The 11,866-nt window shown below is 45.7% G+C and overlaps 1 protein-coding gene across 4 annotated transcripts in view; it reads left to right on the top strand.

Annotated features, from left to right (window-relative positions):
- The first annotated feature begins 2,436 nt into the window (after positions 1 to 2,436).
- The window catches only part of ZNF239 (zinc finger protein 239), a 16,845-nt gene continuing 7,415 nt past the window's right edge, over positions 2,437 to 11,866 (top strand). Inside the window, exons 1-3 of one of the 4 annotated variants that reach the window (XM_014466557.2) lie at positions 2,448 to 2,477; positions 3,140 to 3,188; positions 5,445 to 5,509. The gene's annotated coding sequence lies outside the window, so the exon portion shown is untranslated. Of the gene's footprint in view, positions 2,478 to 2,593; positions 3,189 to 5,444; positions 5,510 to 11,866 lie in introns of those variants that run through there. The other 3 variants (XM_023764719.1, XM_014466558.2, XM_023764717.1) reach the window with 3 other exon arrangements.

Genomic DNA, 11,866 nt, shown 5'->3' with positions numbered 1-11,866 from the left:
GTTTCATAGTTTCTGTCAGTTTATTTTGACCTAATTTCCCAAGGTACTTCCATTAATGTAGTGCACACTTGGAGATTGTTCTGTGTGTGGCAGATACAAATTTCAAGTTTTTAGTTGATACTATCAGCCTTTAAATAAATAAATAAATAGCCTTTGTCAATCCCAAGGTTCTTTTCTTCCCTGTATATTCAAATTAATCTTGTTTTGCATTTAAGACTACTGGGCAGAAATCATGAGGCAAATCTAACTACTTTAATAATACTCTTATCGAACACTGTATTAACTGGGTGATACCCTTTCTCAAAAACCAAGTCTGATCACCCATGTCCACAGCAGAAGCCCTAACCTTTCCTTAAAAAAGAAGGTTCCTTTCTCCCCCTGCAAATATTTGAAGTCTGTGTACTGATTCACTTCAATCCTCTAGGGCTAACAAAGATAGAAATAATTTGCTTATACCCAAAGAGCAGAAAACTGAAATTTTTTGAGGATCTTAAGACTATTATCATGCCCTCTATTAAAATGACTCCTCCCTAGGAGACACAATGCCATCCACTCCCTTTTTGACACACATAGCCTGGGAGGTGCAGAGGAAGTGCTGGAAGGCACCATTATTCCTTTGTGGAGAGCTCCCCACATCCACCTGCAGGTGAAGGCAGGCACCAAATCTGCATCTCCATCAACCTAGTTAACACTGGTGATTTGCAGACACTGCCCCACCCAAATCACATACAAGCCTGAACCAACTTCAGCGGCTTTTCCACACGAGCAGCCAGCCTTGCCCCAGGCTGCAGACATTCCTACAATCTCCCCCAAATCCACAAAGCCCGACAAGCAACAGTTGGCCTCAGCACGCCCAGGGCCTCTTGCTAAGCAGCCCCGAGTCCGGCACAGACGGGAGCCAGCATCAGATCATAGCACAGCCTCTCCCAGTACTTCCAAGCCCAGCACAGGCAGCAACCAACCACAAATCACTGTTTGGAATTCTCTGCTATTCTTTGGACGGCCTCTTATTCTGAAAAAGTAACTTTGCTTTCTAGCCTGCTTGAATAATGGGGGAGATAAACTTAGCTATCTGACCTTGTAGGCCAGAGACTTAGATACACCCAATGCCATGCCAGGTGCATTTTTTAATTGGATAGAACTGTATAGTTTTCAAGGCCACCGCCAGCAAGCACACAAAGGGCTGGCTCTTCTATAAAAAGGGAAGTTCTGCTTGTAGCTTTGCTTAGAATTTGGATTCATTTCCCTAGGCCCGCCGCGGTGAATAAAGTATAACTCCAAACTCTGAGCGCTGTTTGGTTCTTGTCCGGTTTTCCTGTAACACTTCCAAGCCCAGCACAGGCAGCAACCAACCACAAATCACTTTACAGCTCCTACCAGGAGGTCCCTGGCCAGGAAAAGCAGCAGCTGGACTTAGCCTGCACCAGAGCCCCACCAAAAGTCCCCAGCTTAGCAAACCAGGCTGGCAGGGAGCAGAACAGACCATCAAGGAGCAGAGTATAGCTGCCCAGTCACAGAAGGGCCTGGTTCCAGAGCCACCTGGCCCCAGGGATGCTGCACAGCCCCGGTGTTTTCACAGTTGTGCTTTATCACAATTGAGCTGTTTTGCACTGAATAGTTTCTTTCCTCATGCACCCCAAGTTGGGGAATCCGGAATCCAGTTGGCATTGAATTGGCACCAACGACCATCATATGAATAGGTCAAAATTTAAAACAGGGACTTCTGGTTTCAGCCAAATGGAATAGCCCCATTTCTCCCAAGTCCTCCCTCCTATAACTAAAAAATCCTGGAAAGACTTGTGACTGCTGAATGGCACATGACTGACTCCTTCATTTCCTCAAAGTCTTGGCTCCAAAAGTTCCTATTTAAAATTGCACTACCATCCCTCAATCCCTGACTCAGCTCTACTTTCTCCATAACACATGTCACCTTATAACACACTATACCACTTCTTTATCAAAATTACGTATTGCTTGTTTCTTCCACTATTTAACATCCAGAGTGATTTTTCTTTAAGCGTCTTTAACAGTTCCTAGAACACAGTGAGGCCTCAAATGTTTGCTAAACTAATGAACTTCAAGAGGCAGATGAAGATGCCGAATGGCATTTATTCGGTTCAGAATATCTTTACAGGTAAAGACGAAATTACGGGTGATATTTACGTTCTTTTCCCCCAGGAGCACATTAACAAAATGTGAAAAACACTTTAATGGGCATTTCTAAAATAATTCTTACCCGTTTGTAATTTAAAAATAATAATAACGTAAATGAACTCTCAAAGAACAGTTAAAACAGTCCGCTGGAAGCAGGAACCCAGGCACCTCCACGCAGTGCCCGGGAAGCCGGGGGAGCAGGGGACGGGCACCGGAAGTGTACACCGGAAGTGTCCGTGGCCCGCCCGCGGCTTTCTGGGACTTGTAGTTCAGAGCCCCCGCGGGCGGAGACGCCGCTTCCAGTCACTGGATTCACGTGGGAGGTGAGCGGCGGGTGGCAGCTGGCAGCTGGCACCTCCCGCAGAGAAGCGGCGGGCCGTGGGGCGCGGGAGGCACGCGGAGAGGCTGGCTGTTGGGGGAGGGCGCGGGACCCGGGAGGTGCGGTCCGCGCGCACCAGCGACTGGGCGCTGCGACGCCGCTGCGGCTCCGAGGGGCCCTGCTCTCGCCTGCGCTCCTGGGGGCTTCGTGGTTGGCCTTTTCTGCCGGGTGACTGGCCTCTTTCAAGGAGGTTTCAAGTGGACACGAGGCAATCGAGCAGGGCTCCCGTGAGGGGCCGAGGTTTCTGTCCCCACAACACTGTCCTCATTAAAGGGTTGCATCTGAGCCCTGCACCCCAAAAAATGAGTCAGGTTGAGGAAGGCGTCGCGGGCATCCAAAATTCATCACGATAGACGATACCTCCAACCCGAGAGCCCCTACTGCTCCAACTAGAACTTGAGGGCCGAAAGTGGACACATCCTGGAGCTGCTAGGGGCAGCAGGATGTACCTGGGGAGAAGGGGGGGGCGCTTGGTCTGATGACCCAAAGCCCAGTGGAGAGAGTGAGGGGGACCGCGCGGGGAGACAGGACAGATGCCTCCAGAGGGTTTCCTGCAGTAGCAGGAGCCGGGGAACTTGACTTTCATGGCTGTTTCTCTTTTGCTAGCTCCGGCTTCCCAGGACTGTGCTGCGAGGAGGGCATGACCAAGTTCCAGGTGAGTTGGGGTTTCTCCTCTGAAAATGCTGTCTCCCTGAGAATGCAAGTAACCTTTCTTTCCTGGGACCCAGGAAGGGCATCAGCATTAATGGACATCAGATGTCAGGTCCTGTCTTTGTTCTGTGTGTCATTTTTCCCTTTATTGTCGGACTCCAGTGTGAGACATACGGTATTTTATAGATATGGGTGTAGCAACATTGATATCCTAAGGCAGTGGTCGGCAAACTCATTAGTCATCAGAGCCAAATATCAACAGTACGACGATTGAAATTTCTTTTGAGAGCCAAATTTTTTAAACTTAAACTATATAGGTAGGTACATTGTTATTAACTTAATTAGGGTGCTCCTAAGCTGGCCTTTGCTAAAAACGTCCTCAATCTGATTGAGGTTCGTTCGCTGAGGTCGACCCCTTCCAACTCTCCCATCCACACTTGTCTTGTATACTTGTTTCGTCTATCTCCTTTTGTTCATCCTCTCTATATGTCCAAACCATCTCAACATACCTAACCACTGCACAATGAGACTGCTGACTGACTGGCTCACTCAACTTGTGCATGAATCACGCGCGCCTCACCCGTGCTGCGTCTCCTGTCGCCCGACCAACTTCTTCTAATGCCACTTCTTCAAAATAGACTCGCCCAGGCCGAAAACCGACTTTGGCACAAAGGCCACGAAGTTTCAATCTCACTGTACTGAGCCACACTCAAGGGGCCAAAGAGCCGCATATGGCTCACGAGCCGCGGTTTGCCGACCACTGTCCTAAAGGCATGGACTAAGGCATCCAGACATCAGTTGCACAGGTCTCCGCTGCCTTTAAATTACACACCAGTTTTCACTGAGCTGCCCTCTTCCTGAACTTGGCTCCCTCCCCAGAGCACTGGGCTCTGCTCTTATATTGAAAGACCACACAGCATCTTTGCTTGGTCATCTCTGATAAAGCCTGTCTTTTCCTGTAGACACTTCACTCATATTGAGTCATTCAAAGCTATTACGTGGTCAGTTCTTTGCTAAGTGGTCGCAGGAAAACCCACTGACTCCCAGAAATGCTCGTCAACTAGGCTGTGTATTAGAATTATTTGTAGTGTTTTTTAAGAGTTAAGGTTCCTAGGTACCACCACTCCCAGACCTACTAAAAAGAGAATTTCACTTTTTTTGTCTCCTCGATCTTTGTACATCCATTAATTTGTTGCATTTATTGTCAGATATTTCTCTACTTGCTCGATGTGAGCTTCTCTAAGACAGGTAAAAGGTCCATCTTTTATGTTCCGATTGCTTACCAACATATCTACATGTTTAAGTGGTACAATAAATTGTTAAATTACCAATTAGCACTTCTTTAAAAAATCGATTTTTCATTTGTCTCCATAAAACCATTTCTAGAAAGTTACCTCAAGATTGGCACTTAGAATCGTAGAATGCTTTCGATGGCAGGGTCGGCCAGCCCCTCTGCCTTGGTGCCATCACTTAACCGAGGAGACTGCTGATTCTGAGGGAGCCGGAAGGAAGCTCCAGGACCTGGTGGCAGAGAGCAGCAGAGCAGGAGGGAAGCCCCATGTTTTCTAACTCCAGGTCGTTTCTTCGCTATAACTGAACAGGTCATGACACCAGAAACTATGTGAACAAAATATCAGGCTGAATTTTAAGGAAAAAATAATTGGTTCTTAACCAAGACCATCTTTTTGCTTAGCGAACACAATCCCCCATACATAGGAAGTGACCGTGAACTCCTATAACAATTGGTTTGGCCCGGCTGGTGTGGTTCAGTGGTTGAGCATCGACCTATGAACCAGGAGGTCGGGGTTTGATTCCCGGTCAGGTCACATGCCTGGGTTGCAGGCTCGATCCCCAGTGTGGGGCCTGCAGGAGGCAGCTGGTCAATTATTATCTCTCATCATTGATTTCTATCTCTCTGAATCTCTCTCCCTTCATCTCTGAAATTAATTTTAAAAAAATTTTTTTAATTGGTTTGTTTAAAGGACAGTAAACGGCCTCAGGTACTGAGAGCATGCCATCACTGTGCCTTGAAAGGTGATTGAGGACTTCAAGGGAGCTTAGCATGAGTAGGAAGACGCAGTGTGTCTATATTTTCCTTCCTTCTCTTTTACCTGTTTCCAAGTGAAGATTATTTTTTCACTGCCGATGAAATTGTGGATTGCTAGTGTAATAAATTTTGAGGTTCTGGTGTATATTAATAACTGAATTTAAAGAAGGGACTTCATCCCACCAATACTTGCGGAATGTTTTTATTTACCAGGCATTGTCCTGAGTCTGCTGAGAGGCAGCAGTTGCCATTTAACCATCCCTTCCTCTGTGACTTGGGTAAGTCACTTCACCACTATGAACCTTAGTTTTCTCATCTGAAAATGAGAGTGTTGAATTTGATGCGCTCGCGGTTTACTTGTAGCATTTGATTATTCTTTTAAATTGAATGTAAATTTATAAATACCATTTAGATTCTGAGCTTGTTGTGCTAGTTGTTGAGAATTTAAAGATTAGTTGAGCATGGCTCCTATCCTTTAAAATCTTATAGCCAATTTGGGAGACAGTCTTAATAGCTATAGTAGATGTATATGAAAGATGCTATGAGATGTTGGAGGAGGATGCACCTAACTCATCCTCATGCTTCAGAAAGGAGGTTGTTGATTGTCCTGAAACTGAAAGTAATTCCGAAATGGATGAGAGAAATAGAAGTCAGAGCAGAAGCAAGGTGTAAACAGCTATTCTAGACTAGAGTATGACATTTAGATGACTACAGATAATCCAGTGTGACTACAGCTCCTGGCCACCTCCTGCATTAATGTTTCCTGCCCCTCCAAAGTAAATTGTTGGACCCAGCTAGGAAGGGCTCTGGAAAGAAAGTAAAAAGCCATGTGATGTGTGTAGTTTGGGGGAGTTCAGCATTTTTGGTGGGCGGTGGGGTGGTGGGAGGGACAAGAAACTACTAGTCCTGTGACCTTCCACCTGGGTTGGCCCTCAGGACACTGAGTCCACTTTCCCAGAGTAAGCACGAGGTCCACCTGGGTGACCCATGCACTCCACTGATACCGGGGAGACTGTTCATTATTCAGGGTCTTTTAGTTCCAACTTTGTCTTCTTTAGCAGGACCACTGTTTTCTTCCTCTGATTCCTTTCATTTGGTCCACTGTCATACCATTCCTCATCTTCGAATTTTCAACCTGCTACAAAGTTTATATAGTCCATCAACACAACCTTTTCATTCTCAGCACAAAATTCTCTCCACCACTTTGTGGGATTTTTAAAAATTACTAAATCTGACTATCTAATCTATGAATTGAAAAACGGCAGAACTTGTACTTGAAGACTTGGTAAGGAATTCTTGTGGTCTAGGTAAGAAATGAAGGCCTTACCTAGGACAGTGGCAGTGGGAGTAAAGAATAGGTAACACGTTGCATGGAGATTTAGGAGACAGCACTGACAAGATCTGAAGTTACCTGAATATTGTTGAGGTAGGGAGGGTGTCTTAGACAACCCAGACAACGGGGTGGGAAATGAATAAAATATAAAAGGGAAAAAGATAACTGATGGACTTGAATCTCAGACGGGAAGCAAGGATTTGATCTGAAATGCATAGGAAGAAGTTAGCGTTGGACAGAAAGAAACCTTTTTCTCTTGAGGCCAAGAAGTCTGGTTGAAAAAGTGGCAAATCCAACCGCTTGATATTCACCTGGCCCTGTTGTGAGAAAGGGTACATTTATGTCCCTCTTGGGCAACACCTCCACTTCCATTTCTTCTTTGTCCCGCCTTTTTGCAGGGACTTGCAGGCTGCGCTAGCCCTTCCTCAGACACAGTGGAGACCTGTGACCTTGAGGACAAACTGCCGTTTGCCTCACTGTCACCTTCTCCACTGGTGACTAGTAGTCAGGTCATTCCTGGGGGGTAGGAGGGAAGGGCTGGTTGTCCTCAATTTCCTGAGGAAGGAGTAGGTGGTGCCCCTTCAGCCTCAGTTCTAAGATGTGACCCTTCTGAAGGTTACTGGGCATTTCCCTCGCTCAGAGTTGAGTTGCTCCTTTGGGCTTCACTTGGCTCTCGGTTGTTTTGTGTATATTCTGTCCTCTGCTTTTCAGCATGTGGCCTGTAGACTGCTGGCAGCCCAGTTAGTTACGGGTATACAAAGATATAGTGTTGCCGGTGGAAACAGGATTCTTTCACGGAGTCGCAAGAAATGCATTTCGGGGACCCATGCACAGGACTTGAGTGTAGTGTCATATTTATTGGAGTGAAACAAAGGACTGCCCCCAGGTGGCTCAGGTCCATCTCCCTGCAAAAGAAGTCCTGGGCCTGGTGAGCACAAGTGCCCACCAGGAGGGCTCAGGACCCAGAACTGCAGTGTCGTCACCCTGGGCTCCAACTAGTCTAGCGCAGTCTTTGTTCCCGGCTGCACTTGCCTGTGTCTCATTTCCCCATCTGCACATCTGCCGCCAGTGCTCAATGGTGCCGGGCCACGACCCAGTGCTGAGTTCCAGCTCACCCGCAGCTGCTAATAGGGGAGAGAGCGCTCCAATGCACAAACAGTGAACCGCTGGCCTTTGTTAAGTTTCCCCTTGGGTTTGGGAGAGAATAGGCTTTCTTTCAAACTAAACAATCGCCTTCCTAATTCTTCACGGGCTTGTGCTGGACCCTCCCCTAACCAATCCCTTTCCTGGATCTTCTGGGGTTCCACGCCCTTATTCTGTCTGATCCTTTTCCCAGACTAGACACCTCCCCTTTATGTTTGCCATTTTGGCTTCTACTGCACATGCCTCAGCAGAGGAATTTCCCCTTTACTATTTCTCCCTGCCCCTAGTAATCCGGGGGAGCCCCTGACTGGTCCCTGGGGAGATAGGAGGGCAGTCCTTCCTCCCTACTCAGGGGGAGGAAGGGATGTTAATCCCCTTGGGGAGGGGGAGGTGATGCAGCTATCATCCCCTGGAGTGTCTGGAACCTGTAGCTTCCTAGTCGATCAGACTCAGCCAGTTTAGCTCCCTTCTCTTTTGTCAGTAATTGACCAGCTGCCTACCCTAACATAAGGACAAAGATTGAGTGTTTGAAACCTTTATATCTTAAATCTAATACTTTTAAAAATTGGTGTTGGTATTTTATATCTTTTTTATTGTATTTTACAAACTATGAGTCTGTGACACATGAGAAACTTACCAGAGGCAGTTTGAAAATGTTGTCCATTGAAGAAACCCTGAGGAGCCAGATTCACTGTAAAGTTAACTCCTCTTAGGTGCCAGGCCCCATGTGAGGCCTTCAGGACACAGCTATGAACAAATCAGACAGCCTCTCTGTTCTTAGGGAACTTACATCTTAATGGGGAGAGATAGACAGTAAATAAGAAAACAAATGAGTAAGAAAATGAGATAAGGCATAAGAATACAGGGAGAAGTGATAGTTTGGGGGCATATCTGGTATTTTTGATATAGACATCTTTGCCACAAGCATTTTCATGCCTAAGTAATTAGCAATTAGTAATGGCAATTTTTCCATTAAAATAAAAATCACAAAAAAATAAAAGTGGCACTAAAAAGGGCATAAAACTTAAAAGATGTATTTGAAATGCAAAATATTCAAATACATTTTAAAATATGTGTAGGTTCATGGGAATACTGCTCAAATAACTGATTTTATTTTGTGGATTGTACCTTAGCATTGTTTTTATGCTGTGAGAAATGTGGGTTTAACTCTGAGCCTTCAACAAGGCCCTTGTAATGTGTTTAAAAAAGAAATCATGGCCCTGGCTGGATAGCTCAGTTGGTTAGAGCGTTGTCCTGGTACACCAAGGTTGTGGGTTTGATCCCTGGTCAGGGCACATACAGAAATCAATCAGTGAACTCATAAATAAGTGGAACAACAAATCAGTGTTTCTCTCCCTCCCGCTTCTTCTCTCTCTCTCTCTAAAAATCAGTTTCAAAAAATAAGAAATAAACTGTTGGGCCCAATCATTGTTATCGGGAAGAAATGCTCACTGCTTTAAGAGCACCACCACGTCTACTTGTCACTGTACAGACCATTATGACGACTAGCTCAGATTCACATATAATACAAAAATGGGAGTAACTGAGAATTTTGTCAATTAAGAAATGAAATCAAACTGACAACTTGCTTAAATACATTAAGTCTGCTGAAGGTTGTTGATTTGTTGTGGAGAAGTGAAAAGAAACAAAAAACAGTTAACCAGTTCTTTTATCTTTTCTACAGCAGTTAATTGATTTATCAATAGAGAAATGAAATCAAATAAACCAAAAAAATTGAACTGTCAACCAGTTTTGTTTTGTGTGGGGTTTTTTTAATACATTTTTATTGATTTTTTTACAGAGAGGAGGGGAGAGGGATAGAGAGTTAGAAACATTGATGAGAGAGAAACACCGATCAGCTGCCTCCTGCACACCCCCTACTGGGGATCATGCCCACAACCAAGGTACATGCCCTTGACCAGATTCAAACCTAGGACCCTTCAGTCCGTGTGGGCCCACACTCTATCCACTGAGCCAAACCAGTTAGGGCTGTTTTGTTTGTATAGCAGAATTGCCTTACAGCAAGTGAGTTAGCAGGGATAATGTTTGCAATAAAAATGCTTGTGGAAAAGATGCTATGCAAAACTACCTAGAACAGGTGTTTTTTTATTCGTTTGATTTTTTGTGCGACTGTGGATTATGGTCAAGGAAATGCTTCTCAGAGGAGATGGCAATTCAGCTGAGACCTGAATAAGGAACCAGGCATGTGAAAGATGTGGGAAAAACATTCTGAGCAGAGAGGACAATAGTGCAGATTCCCTAAGTTGGGATGTTTGATGTGGTCTAGGATCAGCCTAGTGACACACAGGAGGGAGGAGTGACTCTAAGCTGGAGAATTGACAAGACCTCAGTCTGTAAAGCCTGGCAGACCAGAGGAAGAGTTGATTTTACTCGATGTCCATTGAAAAGTTTTTGGAGGATTTCATGCCTGACATGGTGTATGTTTTAAAAGATCACCCTGGCCCTAGCTCATTTGGCTCAGTGGAGGAGCGTCGGCATGCAGACTGAGGGTCCCGGGTTCGATTCCAGTCAAGGGCATGTACCTTGGTTGAGGGCATGCTCCCCAGTAGAGGGTGTGCAGGAGGCAACTGATCGGTAATTCTCTCTCATCATTGATGTTTCTATCTCTCCCTCTCCCTTCGTCTCTGAAATCAATAAAAATATCTATTTTTTTAAAAAGATCACCCTGGCTACCATGTGGGAAATTCATTGTGTGGGGGAGCAAGAGATACATATCAGGAGGTGGAGAGTTAAGGAGACCTGTGACTCGCAATGCTAATAGTGCAAGATAGAAGTGGGTAGATTCAGGTATGTTTTAGAGGTGGAGTTGATAGGACTTGGTGATTGATAAAATGTGAGGAAGAGAGAAAAGAATCAAAATGACTTCTAGGATGTGGGCTTGAGTAATTGGGTGGGTCATGTGACATTTACTAAAATGGGCACAACTAGGAAAGAGCAGATTTTGGTTTTTTTCTCAGTTGAAAAAATGCAGATTTTGGTTTTAGGCAGTTCCACCAACCAGAGTTTAACATTTCTGTTCAGGACTATCTACAAGCTGGTTATGAAAAATATATGCAAACTCCCAGAACACACAGAGGAACCAATCAAACCTGCACCCACATGCACAGGAGCCTAAGCCTCCAGCTTTGGGGAGGTGAGGATGGAGGGCTGCAGTCTGTGCCCTGGTTGTGAATGGGGCCCAGACAAGGAGATTGGGTTCATAGTTTGTGATCCAGGTGATGTGTGGGGGTCGGTTGGGTCATAGGAACGCGCCCAGGGGCTGTGGTCCAGGTCCTGGTTGTGTGTAGGATGGATAGGGTCAGGGTCCTTACTGGGTCCTATTTGTGGGTAGGACGAAGACCTGGAGTCCTGGATCACGGGTTGGGGTCCAGGTCCCTGGGGCTCAGGCCCCCACTCACTCATGCGGGAACTACAGCACAGCGCCCTGTGCTCCCCCACCCTCCCTTCCACAAACACACCATTCTTGACGAAGCAGCTCAACACCCAGCCATTGCCCCCCCCTTGGGGCTTGAAGATCTCCAGGCACGGCAAGATGAAGCTCGAGAGGACCAAGCTCACATCCACCGAGCCATGTGACCAGTTGCAGCTGATGGTCACGAAGCACTTCATCAGGTGCTCGAACTCTCAAGGTGTGCCATGAGGCCCACCCACCGCCTAGGGCCTGCATGACCTGGACTCGTCCAGCGGGAGCTGAGGCCAGGCCACTGGCCGGCAAGCAAGGAGTGGCAGCCGAGAAGAGCAGATATGGATGGATATTGAGAGGAAGAGGTCTGCTGAGGCTTACTAAGTTTTAAGGGCCTTTTAGATACCCAAGTGTAGATGTTAGGTGGAAAGTTGGAGCCTGGAGTTAAGGAGGAAGGAGATAGAGATAAGTTTGCAAATACCTAGAGAGTGTGTTATGGTTGTATGTATATGTGCTATTTTATTTTTTCCAATAATGTTCAAGTACTTGGTTTAGAAGAAGAAAGGACATAGGATTGATATAGTCTTTGTTTATCCTTTTATTTTTTAACAGTCCTGAATCATTTTGTTTTAAATATGTCTCTTGCTTTCAGCATATTTGTTTTTCCTTTGCAATCCTATATGAAAATATTTTTTGAGTTGAGTTTATTTATTAAACACTAGAGGCCCAGTGCAT

The sequence above is a fragment of the Myotis lucifugus genome, unplaced genomic scaffold (genome assembly GCF_000147115.1).
Source record: "Myotis lucifugus unplaced genomic scaffold, Myoluc2.0 scaffold_343, whole genome shotgun sequence".
Lineage (NCBI taxonomy): Eukaryota > Metazoa > Chordata > Mammalia > Chiroptera > Vespertilionidae > Myotis > Myotis lucifugus.
Note: the sequence above shows the minus strand (reverse complement) of the source record. Positions and strands in the feature narration are given on the sequence as shown.